Source organism: Gossypium arboreum, chromosome 5 (assembly GCF_025698485.1).
Source record: "Gossypium arboreum isolate Shixiya-1 chromosome 5, ASM2569848v2, whole genome shotgun sequence".
Taxonomy (NCBI): Eukaryota; Viridiplantae; Streptophyta; class Magnoliopsida; order Malvales; family Malvaceae; genus Gossypium; species Gossypium arboreum.
In genome coordinates this window covers 68,137,274-68,160,422 of record NC_069074.1, presented here as the reverse complement: position 1 = coordinate 68,160,422, position 23,149 = coordinate 68,137,274, and positions in this window count along the sequence as shown.

Sequence of the window (23,149 nt, the reverse complement as noted above, 5' to 3'; positions counted from 1 at the left end):
TAACTTATATGTATGTGGTTTGGTTAAATTGAATTAGGGAAAAATATAAATCATTTCAAGAAGGTAAGTTTGATCTTATGAATATGTGATACTATTTCATACATGTTAATGATGTTTGCTTGATTTATATGACTTGTATTGGTTAGCAAATGTATGCAAATGTTATTGTAGGTTGAAGGTTAAATTTAGGTGAGAAATAATGCTAAGAAATGGCCTTATTTTGTCCACATGGGTAGGCACACGGGCGTGTGCCTTGACTGTGTGTGGCACATGGCTTGGCACATGGGCATGTGGTTTGGCCATGTGTCCCTTGCATCTTAAAATTGAGAAACAGAATGCTTAGAATTGTGCAGACGGATAGAAACAAGAACGTATGTCTCAGCCGTGTGTGTTATACGGCCTAGAACACGGGCGTGTGTCTTGGCTATGTGAAACCTGCACCTAATTTGTGAAAATTAAATTGACCACACGGCCTAGCACACGGCCGTGTGGCACAAGTCAGAGAGTTACATGGGTAAGGACACGGACTGGGACACGGCCATCTACCTCACATCGAATGCCCACATGGGCTGAGACATGGGCATGTCATTGCTTACACGGCCTACTCACACGGGCGTGTGACCCCCGTATTAAAGAAAAATTTTAAATTTTGTGAAAAAATTCTCTGAGATCCCTATTTAGTCCTGGCTTGATTCTAATGTTTAAATTGGGCTTCGAGGGTCCATTCAATGGACAATATGATTAGTTTTGGATATGAATAGTAGATGACATGAATTACATGAAATTATTCTTTAAACCCTAGTAATGCTCTGTAACATTGTTCCGGCAATGGATACGGGTTAAGGGTGTTACAAACACTTTTACCTTGAACTAGTTTGGATTGTGAGGTCAAGAGATAAGTAGTTTTTGCTAACTCATTATTCTAGTGGAAGATCAAGCGATCCTACTAGGGTAATGAATAGTTGATTGAATATGGAACCCAAAGCAAAAATTACTTATTATTACCAAAGCAACCTAGTCACCCATGCTCAGATCTGATTAAGTTATCATAGAAAATTTCCCAAATTTTTTTCCATTTTTATTATTTTTTTCTTTAGTTATCAAAAACTCTCTCTTTATGTTTAGCCGTAATATAATTTATTTAAAGTACTAATTAGTTCTATTTGTGCTTAGGTTAGGATTAATTTAGTGCTCGCCTCCCTTGGGTACGATCCTTGGAGTATGATCCTACTTCGTTGTAAATATATTGCAACCTTACAGATACCGCCTATTTAACAAATTTTGTACAGGATTTCTACTCTGTACGTGGGTACGTCCAGAGGCAGTCAACTAAGAGAATATCTATTATTACACTATTATCCTCATATGGCCAATCCTCATTACATGGATTTATCCCATCAAGTTGAACTTTGCTGAGGGTATTAAATTTCACGTCATCCCAACCATTAGGACTTTTCTCCATTAAATAGAATCCAAACATTTCTCAAGATTTGATTTGCTCATTCCTAATCGATGGACTTGTTTGTAGTCTTTTTAATTGACCCTCTTCTATGACATTTATTGAACGAGGGCTCTAAGTGCTTCTTTTAGTGGAAGGCTTAACCCAGGCCAAAAGAAAATGGAATTCCCCATAAGTTCACTCAATTTTAATATATTTATTCTTTACTAAACGTATGTTGATGTTGGTGTTATCTACAACAGCTTTCCCTCCCTGTCGAGTGGCGAACATTACAAACCCCTTTTGATTACTTTTACTAGTAAGGTTAAAATGTATATTATTCTAAATACATTTGCAGAAGCTTCTTCTCCATGTAGATAACAATTTAAGAAATACACTATTAAAGTCCACCACGAAGAATCCATCAATTGCTCAAGAGCCACCACATATGAATTTAACAATTCTATGAAAAAAAGATGCAGTGGTAGATAAAACCTTGCTTAAAAAACATATGAGAGCAAAAAAACCCCCAAAGACTTCCTCTCTTACGATTGTTCATATCACTTAATCGATGCTTCCTCTTTAAAACATTTGTATTTGAAATTATTAAAACATATAATTCCTTTACATTCTAATAATTTCCACGTCTCTTCTATAGACATTGAACACTCAAATCCCTCACATTCAATAGGAACACTAAGCAATCTGGGAGCCATGTTTTGCTAACAGTAAAAGGAAAATCAAATAACAATATAAAGAAATTAAAGTAATTGAAACATACCAAACTAAACTACACTAAAAACACAAAAAAACATGCATATAAAAATTATTTCTCCCACCAAGAAAAGAATTATCCGACACATGACCTTGAGTTAGCCGCGATTGTGTTCACTTTGAAGATTTGGCGTCACTATCTATTCAGTGAGAAATGTCATGTTTATTCTGATCACAAGAGTTTGAAATATTTGATGACTCAGAAATATTTGAATTTGTGACAGCGGAGATGACTAGAATTGCTAAAAGACTATGAGTTAGTGATTGATTACCATCCGGGGAAAGCTAATGTTGTTGCTGATGTATTAAACCAAAAATATTTGTATGCTCTACGTGCAATGAATACTCAGTTAGCTCTATCTGATGACAGCTCGATTGTAGTTGAGTTGAAAGCGAGGCCGTTGTTTTTACAGCAGATTTGTGAAGCTTAAAAAGTTGATAATGAAATGTTAGCTAAACGAGCTCAATGTGATTCGAACCCTGATTCAAAGTTTCAAGTTGATATTGATGATTGTTTAAGATTCAAAGGTCGAATATGTATTCCGAGAAATTCAGAATTGACTCAGATGATTTTGAATGAAGCACATAGTAGTCAATTGTCTATTCATCAGAGAAGCACGAAAATGTAAAATGACTTGAAACAACTTTATTGGTGGCATGGCATTAAACGGGATATCTCAGAGTTCATTTCTAAATGTTTGATTTGTCAGCAAGTAAAAGTTGAGCATCAGGTTTCGTCCAGGTTATTACAACCGATTATGATTCCTGAGTGGAATTGGGATAGAGTGACTATGGATTTTCTATCGGGATTACCCCCATCCCCAAGTAAGAAAGATGCGATCTGGGTCGTTGTTGATCGATTAACAAAATCAGCTCATTTCATTCCTCTACGAACAGATTATTCGCTTGAAAAGTTAGCTGAGATATACATCTCTCAGATTGTGAGATTACATGGAGTACCTATTTCTATTGTTTTGGATAGAGATCCAAGGTTTACATTGAGGTTTTGGAAGAAACTACAAGATGCACTGGGTACAAAGCTACACTTTAGTACTGCATTTCACCCGAAGATGGATGGTCAATCTGAACGAGTTATTCAGATACTCGAAGATATGTTGAGATGTTGTATTCTTGAGTTTGAAGGTACGTGGGAAAAGTATTTGCCACTGATTGAATTTGCGTATAATAACAGCTTTCAATCGAGTATTAAAATGGCACCGTACGAAGCTTTATACAGTTGAAAATGTCGAACACCTTTATATTGGATTGAGCTCAGTGAGAATAAGATTCACGGGATCAATTTGATTAAAGAGACTTAAGAAAAGGTGAAAGTAATCTGTGATAGTTTGAAAGCAGTGCCAGATCGTTAGAAATCATACACAAATTTGAATGGGAAGATATTAAATTTCAGATCGGGGATAAAGTGACTTTTGAAAGTGTCACCGTAGAAGAAAATACTCAAATTCGACAGAAAAGGAAAGCTGAGTCTGAGATTCATCGAACCGCGTGAGATTATTGAACTGGTTGGACCAGTAGCTTATCAATTAACATTGCCATCTGAGTTAGAAAAGATACATAACATATTTCATGTATCGATGCTTTAACAATACAGATCCAATCCTTCGCATGTTATTTCCCCAACTGAGGTTGAAATTCAGCCTGATATGTCTTACGATGAAGAACCTATACAGATTTTAGGTCGTGAGATCAAAAAGCTGAGAAATAAAAGAATAGCATTAGTGAAAGTATTGTGGCATCAACACGGGGTTGAAGAAGCTACGTGGAAACCCGAGGATGCTATGAAAAAGCAATATCCAAACCTATTTACTGGTAAGATTTTCGAGGATGAAATCCCTAAGGGGGAGAGTTATAGCAGCCCAGTTTTAGCTAAATCAGAATAGTGGTTTTGAGACAACAAATCCGATCAGAAAAATATTCTAATATTATTTTTCATGCTTATAGTAAGTGAATTGATATGTGAAAATTTCGTGAATTAATTTTATCGTTTGAGTGTTCAATTTGACAAAAGGACTTAATCGCGTAAAATGAAAAGTGGCATGCTATATGTTATATGTGCTTATTTGTTATGGCTTATTAAATGTGAGGTCCGTATGTTGTAAATGGACCCTTGAATTAATGCATGGACAAAGTTAGACATGAGATACTAGATTGTTAATGTTATAATAAAGGGTAAAATTGGTAATTGATAATTATGTTATTATAATTAAAACAAAAGCTAAAATTTAGCTTATTTTTATTTCTTCTTAATCGAAAATACAAAAGAAAAAGAAAGAAAAATACTAAGCTAGGGTTCGGCACTCATTTTACTCAATTAAGGTATGAATTTTGTTCGATTTTTGATGATTTTTATGTTTTTGTAATCGTTACTTTGAGTACTAGCTAGCCCGTACCCTAATTTCCAAATTTTTTGATGATTTTGAAAGTTTCTGTTGATGAATGCTTGAGTTTTTGAATGTTTGATGATGAATAATGAAAGCTTGGTGCTTGATATACATGTTTTGTAAAGTGATTTTGAGTAAAAATGCATATTAGGGATTAATTTGTGAAAATGTGAAAATATGGGGTTAAATGTGTAAATAAATAAAAGTTTTGGGCTACTAGGGACCTTAAGAAGATCCGGCTAAATGGTTTTGATGAATTTTGTATATTTGGTGTTTTGTGTAATAAGGACTAAAATGTCAAAATGTGGAACTTTAGGGACTAAAGTGCAAAAATGCTCAAATATATGTTTGTGGATTCAATTGAATGAATTGGTGAATAAATGGGTTAATTTTGAATATATATAGATCAAGAAAGAAAGAACTCGGATTTAGATCGAGGGAAATCGAAGCTTATCGAGTAATCAATCTGATTCATCTATTCCAAGTACGAGGTAAGTTCGTATGTGATAAACTTTGTTACAATTATGTCTTTAATGCTTTGATAATACATAAGATGTATATATATGTGACTACAAATGTGTACGACGACAAATCAAGTGTATTTGGCACTTAGTGTGCGTTTCAAAATAGTTTCGGCTATAAATAGCACTTAGTGTGCGAATTGGAATAGCTTCGGCTATATGAGGCACTAAGTGTGCAATATCGAGATAGCTTCGGTTTAAATGTGATGGCACTAAATGTGCGAAATTGTTATAGCTTTGGCTAATCACTGATGCACTAAGTGTGCGAGTTCTTAGAGTATTGAAAGATTTCCGAATGAATCAATGCGTTAAACAAATAGGTGATAATGAAATAAATAAATATGGGAAAGTATAGGTACGTATAGAGGTGTGCATGGGTTGGGCCGGGCTAGGCCCAGATAAAATTTTAGGCTCGTTTTCTAGGCTTAGGCCTGGTCTGGCCCGAAATAGGGCCTAAAAATTTGTCCAAGCCCGGCCCGAAAAAAGTGTTAAGCTTACCCATATTAATTTTTTTAGCTTATTTTATTAAATAAAAAAATTTAAAATATAATAAATCAAATACATTTAAAAACATAAAGAACAAATACTAAAACAAGAAACAAATAAAAAGTGAGACTAAAACAATTCTTAAAACAATACACAAATTGAAAATATAATAAAAAGTGGTTATATTAAAATTAAAAATAAAATGTAAATATGATAAAAAATAAAAAGTATATACATTTAGTATATAATTTGGGTTGGGTCGGGTCGAGTCGAGCCTAGGCCAAAAAAGTTTCACCCGAGGCCTGGCTTGTTTTTTAAACGAGCATCATTTTTTGCCTAAACCCATATTTCAGGCATATATTTTTACCCGAACCCTCCCATTATTCGAATAGGCCTTCGGGCCGAGCCGGGTAGCCCAGCCCATGCACACTTCTAGGTACGTACGATACCTATGTGGTAGTTGATACTATGTGTATGAAGCTTGATAAAATGGTATATATATGATAAATGGTTATAAGTTAGAATTGAATGATGATATGAGAACTACTAAGTGTCTATTAGTTGATGATTTAGATAATATGAACTGTTGAGTATATTTGGTACGAACTTACTAAGCTATGAAGCTTAATGTGTGTTATTTGTCTATGTTTTATAGATTATTGAAGCTAGTACGGACTTGGGGATCGTCGGGAATCCATCATCACACTATCAATTATCTCGTTGGTATTTTTGGTAACTTTGTATATATGGTATATGGCATGTATAGGCTAGTGATATTTTGTTATGTTTTGAGTCATAATATTAGCCATGAGATTTGGCTTGTAAATGTGGTATGTATAACCATCTAAGTTGGCTTGAATTATGTGTTTGGTGAGTGTTATATGTGATGTATATAATACTTTATAAATCGGTTTGGTTCGAAATGATGATATGATGAGTTTTGTGATATGAAATAGATGATATTATGATGAATTAGTGAATAGGGAATATGTACAAGTTGTGATGATTTTGGCATAATGACTTGGTATAATTTGAATATGGAATTGATTAGTTAAAATTGTTGATTATATATGTTATGTTATGTGTATGTTCTGATGGGTTTTGATTGCTTATAAATGACTTGAAATGGTACCAAATAAGTTGATTTGTATGCATGATTGTAGGGTGGCAAATTGGCTTTCCAAATGACCTATTTTTGTCCACACGAGCATGTATCTCGGTCGTGTGCGACACACGGCTATGCTATGTTGCACGACCATGTGTCCCCTGGGGTAGCCCTACGAATTTAAGTCAGTCTCAAGCACAGGCTAGACACACGAGCGTGTGGTTAGCCGTGTGACCCAAGTCAGTTTCGAGCATGGCCAAGGCACACAGGCATGTCTCCGGCCGTGTGGTACAAATCAGAATGTATGCCCTATTTTTCACATGGCCTGCGCCACGGGCGTGTTGGGTGGCCGTGTGAGGCACACGGCCTGTTCACACGGGCGTGTGACCTATGATTTCATGAAATTTTTCTAAGTGTTTGGAAATTTTTATTTGCGATCAGTTTAGTCCCGAACCACTCTTAAGCATGTTTTAAGGTCCTGTAGGGCCTCGTAAGGGACATTGTGAATGAATTTTGTTTATGATTGTATAAATGTATGTGAATGAGATGTATTGTCCGGTAATGCCTCATAACCCTATTCTAGCGTCGAATACGGGTTAGGGGTGTTACAGGGCAATAGTTATACCCTATGTAGAGAACCTCATAGAACACCCATAAAGAGCTTGGCATGTGTATCCCAATGGAACCAATGATACCATAACCCACAGCTAGTTTGTGAACCACAGTTTGGAAAACTTCAGAACTACGCACCTCCGCTAAGGTTATATAAGGACCACGGGAGGCCCAGAGTAATTGATTGCTAGTTGCCTTAACATGTTTCATCCTAGGATGTTACATCACTGTCACTGTCAATGGTTTCAAATTAGACTTCCACATCAACAATCTTAAGACATGTAGCAAAGTTTGTTCCCCAATATAAAAAGGGCCATGCAAATAGCTCATAGACGCTACATGTTGATCCCTTCTTCTCTAACCATCCTACTCTTCTCCAAAGAGATCTCTAACCAAACCTAAAGATCCTCTCTTTCCTCTTTCAACCATAACCTTCTTCTCTTGTTTACCTCATTGGTAAATAGTAGCCTTAGCCTTGATAAATATCAAGGTCACGAGACTTTTTTACTTAAGTTAAGTGATAGCTATCACCTATGTAGCGATATGTTTTAAATATAAATCATCTTTTACTCAACTTTAATTATTTTGTTCCAATTTTATCCACATTCAACAGAATAATATTTTAAGTGGTTGATTCTTGTCTTATTGCTTTTATCAAATTTTTTTTATATTGTTGATTTTAAAATATCTACTAATGTTGTGACTGCTTTCAATTGATTGAAGCACCTTTATTTCATGTTGCTTGGACTTAACAATTTATTCTCAATAAAATATATATTCTTTAGAAAAAAATTAAAAATTGTTGAAATTCTATTGAATTTTAATTTTTTTATATGGAATAAGATTCTTTTCTCAATTTATATAAAATTTTGGTGACAAGCTATATCAAAAATTAATTTGATGAAATCTTATAAATTATATAATTTGACTCAAATTTTAAAAATTTTATTGAAATCGATACATTATTTTAAAATTTTAAATCAAATCCAAGAAAATAAAATGAAATATATGCTAAAAGTAGGAAAAAACACATAAAAATAAAATAAAGATGTTAAATGTAAGATGCAACAAACAATACTTATTTTTAACTGGTAAAAAGAGTAATATATATTACAATTTTCAACAATCAAATATTTTGATGTACATCTATTTTTATCGATCATTCTTAAACACGACTATTATTTAACACAACACTCTTCTTTTCTATAAAATGTACCAAATATGGTTAAAAGCTTAAATCTACAACCTTTAAAAGGTTTTTAACTCGTATTTTTTGTTGTTTAAATTTTCTTTTTAATAACATCAATACCAAAATGCTATCACTAAAGCTATATTTTTCTCTAAAGGTTAAATGAAAATGAAATGCATGTGATGACGAACAGCCAATCACGTGAAACTGAGGATAGGGTTATTCAATGATCTGTATCTACCCTTCAACTTCTTTTTCTACTCTTTTAGTTCACTTTGCTATATAACGAACTGAATGCACACATTTGCATATTGAACCTCCAATTGGATTTTACCTGTCTCGCTAAATTCGGTTAAAATTTTACTTTTTTAATAGTAATTAGAAAATTTTCATTAATTTTAAAATAAAATAGCTATTTTTTTGTTTCTTTTTATGGTCCATATTTGAAATTCTTGGTTGTCTCTAATAATTCCAATTAAAATTGAATAATAAAATTTATTTATTTTAATTTAATTGTAAAGTATATAAATATTAATATATAATTTTATTTTATTTTTAAACATTGAAATTATTTAAATTTGATTTGGATTTAGGCATGAAAATTTTATACAGATCGGCCATCATATTTTCTTTGATTGTAGGCCTGTTGGAGTTGATTTTATTACGGTAGCTAGAAGACTCGAAGATCTTTAATGTGTATGGTTTGATTTTCGTTTGGGGTACTCTAGCTTCAGGTTTTTAGCTTTCAAAGCCAACCCCTTTTTGGTGATATTCTCAACTTTTCTCTTAAAGTTTGCTTGAAATTATTTGTTGATAGCCTTGTTTGAGCTGTATACTCTTTGTTGCGGCTTGGTTGTGATCTTGTAGCAAGACTTTGATTATAATGAAATTTTTTGTGTACTTTTAAGGTCCCGTGGTTTTTACCATTTGTTTTAAAGGGGTTTTCCACATAAAAATTGTCTTAATTTATTATTTTTGCTTGTGATAATGTGGTTTATTTGTATTGATTTTTATATATATTGTATTATTGAGTTTGTCGTAATTACCATATTGATTTTTCAAGAGTGAAAGAATACTGATTGTGCTTTTGTGTATTTCTTCAAGTTTGGTTTCGTCCCAATAAAATGGTATCAGGAGCTTAATTCTTGTGTTCGGTAATTGAAGAAATTAGCACTATTAAGATGATTATTTTGAATGATACAAGTTATGTCACACCCCAAATCTGGCGTATCCAAGATTCAGGCATGTAGTAGTGAAATAATTTGTTTGGCGAAGTGTAATCCACACAATTTTTTCCTTTGGCGAATATGTGTAGGCATATAGTTACCAGCATATAAGTAAGTGAAGATTTCCATTTCAGATTATTCTGCTATTAAAAGATAAAGAGTTTTCTAAGAAAAATGGTATTTATGGTGTGAATTATAGCCACATGCATAGTATGCCCTATTTGTCTTAGTTTTGTGATGGTTGGATTATAAAGTGACTTGGTTAGCAGCCAACTAGATTGACTCGTCTAATATCTATTATGCATTATTTTCATTTATGTTTCTCTCAGAATCTGTAGGCCATTAAGAAGACAAATTTTGAATTAAGTGACACTTGTTGAGTTCTACTAAGAGAGGCTAGGTTATATATTTATGAGTGAGAAGGGTTTTGAAAAAAGGTTCTCTTTTTTCTCCAAAATGTTACTCTCTGATTCTTTTTCTTAAATTCAATTGTATCTCTTCCTCATTAAGCTAAAAGTAGAGGTTCTTGGTTTAATCAGTGGTCAGTCCATGTCTGGGTAAGTATGATAGCTTTGCATGCTAAATTCTGAAAGAGTAAGTCTGTAAGAGGTATATGACTAGTAAGTTTTGCATGTGGGTTGTCAGTGATTGGGATGATAGTGATTTGTATGTGAATGCGTTTTAATGGTGATCCTACATTCTTAAAGCAATTGTTGCTATTGGTTCAATAAGGATGTTTGAGTCTGGAGCTTTAATTTATAGTGGGTGAGTATCAAGTGAGTCTCCATCTTGACTCTTGCATGAAAACTGTTCAAGTAAAAGTAAATATAAATAAACGATAATGGCATCTCTGATAATTGATAAGTATAAGAAGAATAGTAAATATGATATGTGTGCTATAATGCTTTGTTAAAGTTCTATTGAAAAGAATGTTGATTAGAAAGTATGCAGGTAAAATTTGACATAAGGAAAAATTCATAATCGACCAGGTGTGTGAACAATCTGGTACGTGAATTCTGAGTAATGTTCCTTTTGTAAAGCCTCAGGTAGGAAGATATAATGCTAATCAGACTACCAGATCATGATACAAAAATAAGTGTAAGAGCATGTGGATTAAACCTATGGCAATATATGACATGAAAACACTCATGGAGTAGCCTATACTAAAATGACGACTGGACTGGAAGATCACGATACATGAAAGTGTGTAATTCCATGTTGCTGAGACTCATGACAAGATATGACTGTATGAATGTTCATGGTGTAGCCTTTGATAATGTGTAGATAGAACTGACAGATTACGATACATAAAATTTATGTATAAGTCCTTGAAGGAGACAACCATGGCACCTTCTGTGAAAGTCTATCGAGATAGTAAACATGTGATTCTGTATGTTTCCCTTGTGGCATATTACACTAAGTTTGTATGGTAGAATTTGATTATCCACCCTTGTAGTAAGTTCTGGATAAATTCTGAGTGTTTTGTAAATTATGTTGTTATGATAAGGTTATGATTTGTCTTAAGTTGATTTGTTTGAATTAGATCTATGATGTAATCAATTAAGCTTTTAAGGAAGTTCTCGAAAAGCAATGTGTATTTGTATGTTAAAAAAAAAAGGGGCATCCATCATGGTAATTTGATAGATTTGAATATGGGTGTATTCGTAGTTATGAAAGACATAAGAAATTGTCAATTTGAGATCGACTGCGTTATATAGTATTAAATTCTAAGTATCTACTATCCTCTATATGTGAATAGCAATATGCTTTACTCTAAAATCTTATGGAATCCGAGTTGTTTGTCACCTTGGGTAGATTTCTCTTTTGTAACAAGGATATGAGTAATTATTCTGAACGATTTGGATAATTTATTATTAGTATAGGCATGTATTGAGTTTGATTAGAAAATGATTTAATTTGGTAAACAAATGATATCCAACTCATTGTAGGAATCCGTCAAGCTGTAAGAATCCGCCAATAAACAGTATCTATGAACAGTCGTTCTGGAATAAGTGTATGTGTGAATTGAGGGTCCATATGAAGTGGGCTCTGAAGGTATATTCTTTTGAAATTTATTTTTATGGTCTTAAAAGAAAGAAGAGATTAATGGAATGTATGGAAGGATCTTAAGTCATTTAGGTAGTTAAGAGAGAATTGGCACGCTTAAAGTATGATAGTTAGTGTGTAAGTGTAAGCCTAAAATTGTGAAAGCATTCGCAGAAATAGAAGTAATATGTTGAGAATGGTAGCTGGTGCACAGATATTCATTAAATATTATAAAAGTATCCGCCAAGTTATTTTTTATTAACTCTAACTAAATTCTCTTAAACTAACAAATGTTATGTTTATGTTCCAGGTACTATAGTAAGAGAACGCACTAGGAGGGATGACACCAGGATTACGCCAAAGAAGCAACGAACTAGGTTATTATGCATATAATGGGAAGTGGCATATTGTAGGATTTCATCCTAAGAGTCTGTCTTTAATAACCTTTTGTGTTGTAATGAGTTGTATCAAGTCTGATGTAATATTTTTATTTTTAAATATTTTCTTTTGTTTCTCTAAAATTGTGTCTTTAATTAAATAATAAGAAAAATGTTTTAAGTAAGGAGTATTTGTCAATTGTTTCAAAATTTTGTTATGTACTATGGTTAGTAACACCCGAGATCCAAACCCAATTATTCGAGTCAAGTTGAGGGTGTTACAAGTTATTAACTTTGGAAGAACAAAATGAAAGATCTTTTTTTAAAGCTTTGCACCTTCATGTTTTTGCTACTCAAAAAACCCAAGTCAAAAATTGATGAAGAGTGGGAATTTGAGCATCAGCAGATGTGAGATCTTAGTCGGTGATTTGTTGAAGAGAATGTCTACAACCAAATTAATCAAAATACACATATGGTACATTGTAGAACAAGCTTGAAAACTTGTATGCTTCAAAGTCTGAAAATAACAAGTTGTTCATGCTTAATGATGACGTTGAAGGAACTTCTATAGTCAGCCACATGTTGAGTTTCAAGGTTTTTTTATTCAACTACTTTGTATGGGAATTAAATTTGATGATCAGATTACAGGGTTTGGTTGCTTGCTACTTTACCAGACTCTTAGGAAATGTTTCGAGTTTCATTTATTAATATTGTTCCGAAGGGTATTGTGACCTTGGAAATTGCTAAGAGTGGTGTGTTGAATGAAGAAATGAGAAGAAGGTCTCAAGGTTCATCATCACAATCTGAGGTTCTAGTTACCAAAATTTACCAAGAGAAGAAAAGACAAGGGTGAAAAAGATGGATAAAAAAGTAGAAGCAAGTTGAGATCATAATATAAGAATCTTGAGTGTCATCAGTATGGCAAGAAAGGCCATATTAAGAAGTATTGCTAAAAATGGAAAAGAAAAAATAAAGACGGTGACGGTAAACAAGAGAGAAGGGATAATAAGAAACTTGAGTGCGTTACTACCACTACCACTAATGATATGTTAGTCCTTTGTGATGAGAATTTGATCAACTATGATGAGAATTTGATCAACCTAGCATTCAATGAAACTAGTTGGGTGATAGATACCGGTGCTTCACTTTGTGTTACATCATGGAAGGAGTTCATCACATCTTCTACTTCTAGTGAATTTAGGGTACTGAAGATGGGTAATGACAGCTTGGTACATGTTGTTGGCATGGGAGATGTTAGCTTGGTCACTAATAATGGAACCGAGTTTACACTTAAAGATGTTATGCACGCACTGGATATTTGTGGGAAAGCTTGATGATGATGGTTTCCGTAACATTTTCAGTGAGGGTCAGTGAAAATTGACTAAAGGCTTTTTGGTCGTGGCTCGAGCAAAGAAGAATTCAAACTTGTATTTGATGCAGGCTTCAACTTCTCGAGGTATGGTGAATGTGAAAAAAATGATGATGACTCAAAGTGTTGGAAAATGAAGCGGAAAATAAGTTTAAGGGAAAAACTAGAGTTTTAATTTTTTTTTCCAACAACAAGAACTTGGTTGTGATTAGAGGTGTGCATGGGCCGGGCTGGGCCCATAAAAAAATTTCGGCCCGTTTTCAAGGCCTGGGCCCGGCCCAGCCCGAAATATGGGCCTAGAATTTTGTCCAAGCCCGGCCCGAGAAAAAAATGATAGGCCCAAACCCGGCCCGGCCATATTAAAATTGTTTTTTGATTTTTTTATTAAATAAAAAATTTTAAAATATAATAAATCAAATACATTTAAAACATAAAATAAATATTAAAACAAAAATAAAAAATAAAAATGGGACTAAAATAATTCTTAAAATAATACATAAATTAAAAATATAATAAAAAGTAATTATATTAAAATTAAAAATTAAAACAAATTAGAACTAAATTAAGAACTAAATTATATTAATAACAAAAAATTTACAATATCAAAATAACATTAAAAACAACAAAAAAGTAAAGTAAAAAAACTAAAGTTACTTAAAATTTAAAATAAAAAAATTTAATATTAAAATCGGCAGGAATGGCCAAGGGCCTGCCCGAACCAAAAAATCTTGCCTGAGGCCCGGCCCATTTTCTAAACCGGCCTCGTTTTTTGCCCAAGCCCATTTTTTGGGCCTATATTTTTACCCAAACCCTCCCATTTTTCGGGCGGGCCTTCGGGCCGAGCGGCCATGCACACCTCTAGTTGTGATATAATAAACACTTAATCAAAATTATATCTTTTCGATTTGTCTAGAATGAATGCTTCGAGCGAGTAGTCTTCTACATTATTCTCAAGTTCAAGTCTATTGACTGAGGGCTCACTTCGAATTAGAAAATTTTCCACAAAATTACCAATGGGGAAATTTTTTAATTTATCTAAACTTTTGGGTCAAGTTGTAAATAATACAAATATCTTTATGAATCTTCTAAAATAATTTCTTCAAAGAATTTTTTTTCTCTACAACTTTCTCTTGAATTCAAGTATGTGAAAAATAATGACACAAGGCACTCTTTATATTGAGAGAGTTTAGAGAGTTCAACTAAGATCAACCTTGATCATTTTAATATTAAATTAAATATTTATCTTGATAAGTATTAGATTCAATGTAATATTAAATCTATTAGACTAATAGAATATTTGTCTACAAGATAAATATTAAATTTAATTTAATATTAAATTGATTAAAATAATATTATTTTTGGAATATTTAATCTGAAATCAAATTATCCAGTAGAGTCCCAATAGAAATGTAAATCTTTCACTACTTCACCACTACAAAACCGCCGTCGCCGACCATTTGCCAGCCACCAAAATGCTATTGTCGCAGTCTTCGGCACCTTCGTGCCCGGTGGAGTCACTGCAGGTGTGTCACCCTTCCGGCACCCCGAGTTGGTTCAGTCCGAGCTTGTAACGCCCCGTACCCGAGACCGTCGCCGGAGTCGAACACGAGGTGTTAACGGACTTAATTTATTACTTAAACAGCTCAAACGATTTATTTTTAAAACTTCCAGAGAAGCTGGCAATCTGCGTCACATTCGCTTAAAAATTCATATCTCGAGTTACGAAACTTGAAATCAAATTCTGTAAATTTTTCCTGAAACTAGACTCATATATCTATCAACTAATTTTTTTATAGAATTTTTGGTTGGGCCAACTAGTACAGTTTATCAGTTAAATTCTCCCCTGTTTCAGGGTTTGACTGCTCTGACCTCTGTGTATTACGAATCAAATATCTCCCTATACAGAGTTCCAATTACTATGAAGTTTATTTCTCATAAAACTAGACTCAATAAGGAATCTGTACATGTAAATAATTACTTCTAATTATCTTTGTAAAATTTTTGGTGAATTTCCAAATTCAGAACAGGGGATCCAGAAATAGCTCTAGCCCTGTTTCACAAAAATTTAAATATCTCATAAAATATATCTCATTTACCTATTTTGTTTCTTCCATTTGAAAATAGACATAATAATATTTTATTTCATAACTTATTAATCATTTAATTCCATTTCTACTATTTTTAGTGATTTTTCAAATTCACGTCACTGCTACTATCTGATTGTGCTAATTTCACCTTTTTCATAATTTCCATGGAATAACTAGCATTTAGGCATACATAACACCAAACATGTCCTTGATTAGCCATTCCAACAGCTAATCATTATCAAGCATTTACATACCATTTATTAGCCATATCATAAGATCATACAAACAAAATGGCTACAATGCTATACATGCCATACTCAAAATGAAATGTCTAGCTATACCAAAATAATCCTCGTGATAGTGTGCCCGGACCTCCAACGTACTTTACGATCCCCGAGTTAGCTTGACAAAACTATAAAAAGAAGGAAAATAAAGGGGGTAAGCATTAAGCTTAGTAAGTTTGCATGCAAATAAATAACAACATTCATAAGAATTATCTTACTACTTGGCATGATACTACTTAATGCAACTTCATTAATTGTCATAGACATATTTAAAACTTCTTCACTTACTCACTTACTTAAATACTTACTTACTTAATCAAATTTATTAATACACTTTACTTACCTTTTTCCTTATCAAGCATACATGAACATTATGTACTTACCTTTACTCTTCTAGCATGAACTTGTCTTACCTTTTTAGTATAACTCGTCTTACCTTACCTTACCTTGATATTCTCTTTAAATTTTCCCGTTGAACCACTTAGAATATTAAGGATACGCGGGTACCTTACCATTTCCATGACTTGTCATGGTCTTATGTGGTATCCTTTTGAAACTTACCATTGCCATGTCTTGACATGGTCTTACATGGTAGCCTTGCCTTATGAACTCACCAATGCCATGCCTTGGCATGGTCTTACATGGGACCTTTGCTTTATAGTAACTTATCAATGCCATGTCTTGACATGGTCTTACATGATTTCCTTGCTTTTCCATGCCTTGGCATGGTCTTACACGGTATCCTTAAACCCTAATGTCATGACATTTGTATCCTACACATTCTTAAGGTTCAACTGGGACTTTCTGAAATTTCTTCTCCGTCAATTCATGCTTAAGTCTTCTTTGAATAATTTCATAAAATAAATATACACATGCTGGAAATTAACAAAATTAACATAAAATAATAGAATATTGCATTTATTTACCGCAAACTTACCTCGAAACAAAATACAATCAACTATATCGATTTAGTCCACTATCTTTTTCTTTCCCCGGTCTAACTCCTGATTTTGTTCTTCTTGATCTATAATAAAAAAAAAATTAGCTTATTTAATACTCACATTTATTAAAACAGTCCTTGACCCAAACTTTTTCAAAATTACATTTTTGCCCCTAAACTTTCACATATTTGCACTTTTGCCCCAAGGCTCGTAAATTAAACTTCATCCTATTTTATTATGTTTTATGACATGCTGATCATTTTTCCCTTCTATGACAACATCAAATTCACACTGTAACATGTACTTATGACTATTAGGTATTTTTACCGATTAAGCCCTTTTACTCGTTTTCACTTAAAATCGAGTAGCACAAGTTTTCTAACATAATTTAAAACCTCATATTCTATCATAAAACACCAAAATACACAAATTTCACCTATGGGTGTTTTTCCAAATATGAACCCTAGGTTGAATTATTGCTAGAATAAGCTTAATCAAGTTATCGAGACTCAAAAAACGTAAAGATCATTAAAAACGGGGCTTGGAATCACTTACTATGGAGTTTGAAAGATTGAAACAAACCCTAGCTATGGAGAACCCTTAAATTTCTTCCTAATGAAGAAGATGGACAAAAATTGGCTTTTAATTTTGTTTTTAATTCATTTTAATAACTAAATGACCAAAATGCCCTTACTACTAAACTTTCCAAAAATTCCATCCATGTCCAATTTTGTCCATAGACTTAGAAATTGGTCAAATTTCTATTTAAGACCTCCTCATTAATATTCCAAAGCAATTTCATACTAAAAACTTCTAGAATGCAAGTTTTGCAAATTATTCGATTTAGTCCCTAATATCAACTTAAGCACTTTATGCATAGAATTTCATCACGAAATTTTCACACAATCATGCAATCATATCATGAACCTCAAAATAATAATAAAATAAAATTTTCTACCTCAGATTTTTGGTTTCGCAACCACTGTTTCGTTTAGGCCCTATTTCGGGATGTTACAGAGCTAGTGACAACCCGATCAGTTGGACCGTTGACTCGATTTTACATATCAGGTCCTTTTCAACAGTTTTGGGCCTCGATCTCAATTTTTGGTTCTTGGTTCCAACTTTCATTCTCAAGTCCAATTTTCAAATTCAATTACCTATTGGGCCAATTGTTTGACATGAAAATTAATTTCCAGAAATATCATATTTATTTTAATTAATTTAATTTTCTGTTATCAAAATTAATTTTCTTAAAAATCACTGAGATTTTCCAAAATTAATTTTTTAAGAAAATTCTTTAATCAAATTCTCTAGTTGAACAATTCTAACGACAGCCCAATTTAATTCCACATCGAACAAATCGACTCAATTAAATTATTCCCAAAGTCATAGAATTTCCTTTTGATTCAAATGCAATCCGATAAAGCTTTTGTTGAGATAGCGAAGGGACCGATCAGACATATACAATTAGGCTCTAGTAATTGCAATTATGCCCAAAAGCATCATTCCGATAATTCACAATTTACTTAATCATGGAGTCAGCCTACAATAAGTACCATGATTGAAAACTCCTTATTGTATACTCTTTACAAAAGCAATTCATCCAATTGCATTGTCCAATGACCCCATCATGTATGTGTTACCCTCATATGATATCATTGATTCCTTTGAGTTAAATCCGTTCACTCAATACAATCATATTTTATCTCATTGTCACCATTGTGTCTTCTTAATGTTTAATATGATCACAGTCAATAAATAACTGTGATAAATTGCTCGTTCGAGAATAAGCAACCTGTGGCCGCATTCCATATTTTTCAATACATATAATACCAATAAGAGGATATCTTTAACTCTCTAATCAAGCTATGAATACCATTTTTGCTAGTGAAGTCATGCCATATACAACTAATGTACCCAACATACCGACTATGGGCTTGATCATCTTTAGAGCATAAAGCTTCCACTTATATCAAAGCATGAGTTACATACACATGATAAGTGACTAACTCAAGATTTAGATAAATCACACCATGAACATTACGAGTGAATTAATTCACAAACGGATTCAGGATTAATTCAACTTGGGTCCAGTCTAATATATCATTTTTCCAATTAGTACATCTAAGTCTCTACTCGTGGAGTCAACTGCTCCAATAGTCAAGACTAGCTATCTCCCCAATTAGAATTGTAGACGACATAATGATCCTTCTAAGTATTTGAATCAAATGCTCACTTTGATTATTTTATGGAATTATGAGCTCATTTAGATTATCTATTGATGTAAGTTGTCTTTCTCACAATCTAAACGTTCTTACAGTGCCACTTATCATCAGTTTGAACTTAGACAATCAATGAACTAATATTTTCTTGTCACAATTTTGCTATGTATGCAAAACATAAAAGACAAAAACACAAAAGATATAATAGTGAAATGTGAAAATACAAAAACACAAAAGATATAACAGTGAAATGTGAAATTAACTTTATTTATTTATTCATCGCTCAAATATATAGAAAATAGTCACATGTTTTTTACAATACGGGCACATTTCCCAACATATAGAAGTTGTGGCATAGGCGAATTAGCCACATGAGTGACAAGGGGCTTAGTTCTTTGGTTAAGAAGAATAGATTTTCGAGTTTGAAGAATTCTACACTGAATAATTATGTTTATTGTTTAGTTGGAAAATAGAGAAGAGTTTCATTTAAACGTTATCCTCATTCAAGAAAGTCAGATTTGCTAGAGTTGGTTCATTCTCAAGTTTTTGAATCGTTGAAGGTTAGGTCACATGGTGGGGTACTTTACTTTGTGAATTTCATTAATGACTATTCGACAAAGCTTTAGGTTTATGCTTTTAAAAGAAAAGTCCATATACTTGATGTGCTCAATCAATTTCAAGCTTTCATCGAGAAAGAGAATGGGAAGAAGTTAAAGTGTATCCGTACTGATAATAGTGGTGAGTACAAAGGACCAATTGATGTTTATTTTCGGTTATAGGAAATCAGACATCCAAACACATTATCGAAGACTCCACAGTTGAAAACGTTGGCTAAGAGAATGAATCAAACATTCATTGAGTGAGTCAGATGTTTACTTTCAGATGCAAAGTTGCCTAGATCCTTTTTGGCTAAAGCTTTATATACAGTTGCACATGTGATTAATTTGTCTCCTAATATTCCTTTACGAGGTGATGTACCAGATAGGGTTTGGCTTAGTAAAAATGTGTCATATGATCAGTTGTGTGTGTTCAGTTGCAAGGCATTTGTTCATGTTCTGAAAGATGAGAGATCTAATTTAGATGCCAATACTCAATAATGTATCTTCATTGGTTATATTTATGATGAGTTTGGATACAAATTGTATAATTTGATTGAAAAGAAACTTGTAATTAGAAGAGATGTGGTTTTTCTTTGAAGATCAGACCATTGAAAACATTAAGAAGATAGATCCACAAAGTAGTGGTGACTTAATCAACATGGATCCTGTTCCTCTAGCTTCTTTATGGAATCCTATCCAAGATGATATATAAGAAGATAATATTGATGACCATTAGAGTATAGTTTATTTTGATGCTCCCACAGATGAGGTTGAGAATAATCAATACCAAGCACCTATAGCTCCACCAGCAGTTCCATCTTAAAGATCAGCTAGAGATCAACGATCTTTTATGAGCTATTCTATTGATAAGTATGTTCTTTATATTGACAGGGGAGAACCAAAGTGTTATGAAGAGGATATGGAGAGTGAATGCAAAGATAAGTGGGTTAAAGCTATGAAGTATAAACTTCAATCCTTGCATGATAATCATACCTTTGAGTTGGTGAACTTGCCAAATGGTAAGAGAGCTTTGTAAAATTAATGGGTTTATAGGATGAAGTAAGAAGAGAATTCAACTCCATGATACAAAGCTAGACTGGTTGTCAAGGGTTACAGTCAGAAAAAAAGGGATTAACTTTAAGGAAATATTTTCTCTGGTTGTGAAGATGTCATTTATCAAAACTATATGGAGTTTAACTACTTATTATGACTTAGAGGTTGAATAGATGGACGTGAAAACTACTTTCTTTCATGATGATTTGAAGGAAGAGCTTTACATGGAACAACTAGAGGGTTTTGTTACACAAGGGGAAATGGTTTACGTGTGTAGATTGAGGAAGAGTTTGTATAGTTTGAAGCAAGCTTTTAGGCAATGGTTCAAGAAGTTTGAGTTTGTTATAAGAGAGTATGGCTACAAGAAGACTACTTTTGATTATTGTGTTTTTGTTCAAAGATTCTCTAGTGATGATTTTATTATCCTATTGCTCTATATTGATGATGTGCTTATTGTTGGTCGTAATGCTTTTAGAATTTCTATGTTGAAGCAAGAGTTGATTGAGTCCTTTCCTATGAAGGATTTGGGTCCAACAAAGAAAATTATTTATATTCAATTGACACATGATAGAAAGACCAAGAAGTTATGGTTATCACAAGAGAGCTACATTGAAAAAGTACTTCAAATATTTAATATGGATAAGGCTAAAGTAGTGAGCAACTTCTTTTGTTATGCAGTTCAAATTAAGTGTCAAGAAAATTCCTTCAATAGAGAAAGAGAAGAAAGACATGCGGAAAGTTCCTTACTCTTCAGCCATGGGTAGTTTGATGCATGTAATGGTATCCATGAGACTAGAGTTAGCCAATGTATTTGGCACTGTTAGTCAATTTCTTTCTAATCTAGAAAAAGAGCATTAGAATGTGGTGAAGTGGCTTATGAAATATCTTAGGGGCACTTTCAACTTGAAACTTTGTTTTGGTAATGTGAAACTCATTCTAGTTGGTTATATAGATTCAGATAAGGTCAATGACATTGACTCGAGAAGATCTACTTTGGGTTACTTGATCACTTTTGCAAGGGGGATTATGGTTTGGCAATTTAGATAGAAATGTATTGCTTTATCCACTACTGAGTTTGAGTTTATTACAGCTACCAAAGCATGCAAGGAATTGTTTTGGGTGAAAAAGTTTGTGCAAGAACTCAGCTTTGCTCAAGAGAGGTATATCTTTTTTTGTTACAGCCAAAGGACTATTCATCTTGGTAAGAATTCAACTTTTCACACTCTAAGCATATTGATGTGAGGTATCATTGGATATGAGAAGTTCTTAAGGCTAAATTGTTAGACCAAAACCTTACCAAGAGGGAAGGTTGAAGCTTGTTGCTTGATCATCGATATGGCGAACATTTCCACTATGTGGGGAGAGGAGATTTGTTAAGTCGTGGGTGGTTCCACTATATTCCCTACATATATATAGTTTATAGGGCTGCTGAAAAAAAATGAAAATCTGTGCTGCAAGTTAAAGAAAAAAATTTGGGAGAGAACTTTTTTTTTTACACTGACTAGCCTTTATATTTTCTTTCATCATATGTCTGTTTGGTGTCCGTTGGAGCTAATTTTTTATGTTAGCTAGTAGACTTAAGATCTTTAATGTGTACGATCTGATTTTTGTTTGGTGTTCGGCTTTTAAAGTTAACCCCTTTTTGGTGGACTTTCAAATCTCGTGGTTTTAACCCTTTGTTTTAAAAGGGTTTTCAATTAATTATGTGTCTCGATCTTTTATTTTTGCTTGTGTATTGTGGTTTATTTGCACCAATTATCTATATATGTTGTGTTATTAGGTTTGTTGTAATTACTCAATTAATTTTTTGGGAGTAAAAGTGTTAGAGTTGTGTGACCCAAATTCCTATTAAAATAAAATATAAGTGGCAAGATAGAGGGATCTGCGAGGGCTGAATAGAAGTTCACTTCTTCTATTTGATATTGATTTGAATAAGGTGTTTCAACCTTACTACATTGCTTCTATTAGACTTTGATTAGAATAACGTTTTTAAACCTATAAATAGACAGAATCGTTTCTCCTCTTGTATTCTTTGAAAATAGTGAATTCTCTTCTCCTCTGCTTGTGGTTTTTCCCAAAAGGGTTTTCACGTAAAATCCCGTGTGTTCTTTTTTCTCTCTTTCTTTGCGATTCATTGTCATTATCGACGTTCAATTTCACAAATTGGTATCAAAGCTTTCTGGGTTGCTTATCTCGATCACAGTAATAGCATCATTGAAGTATGAAATTTCGTTGTTGGATCGCAACACAAGATTCACATTGTGGTAGATATAGATACAGGTAGTTCTTGCACAGATGAATTTGGAGGATGCTCTGCTAGGGATAGATAAGATGTCTTCGACGTTGAAAGAGGAAGAAAAGAAGCGTAAAGATCGAAAAGTTTTAACACAATTACATCTGTATTTGTCTAAAGAAATT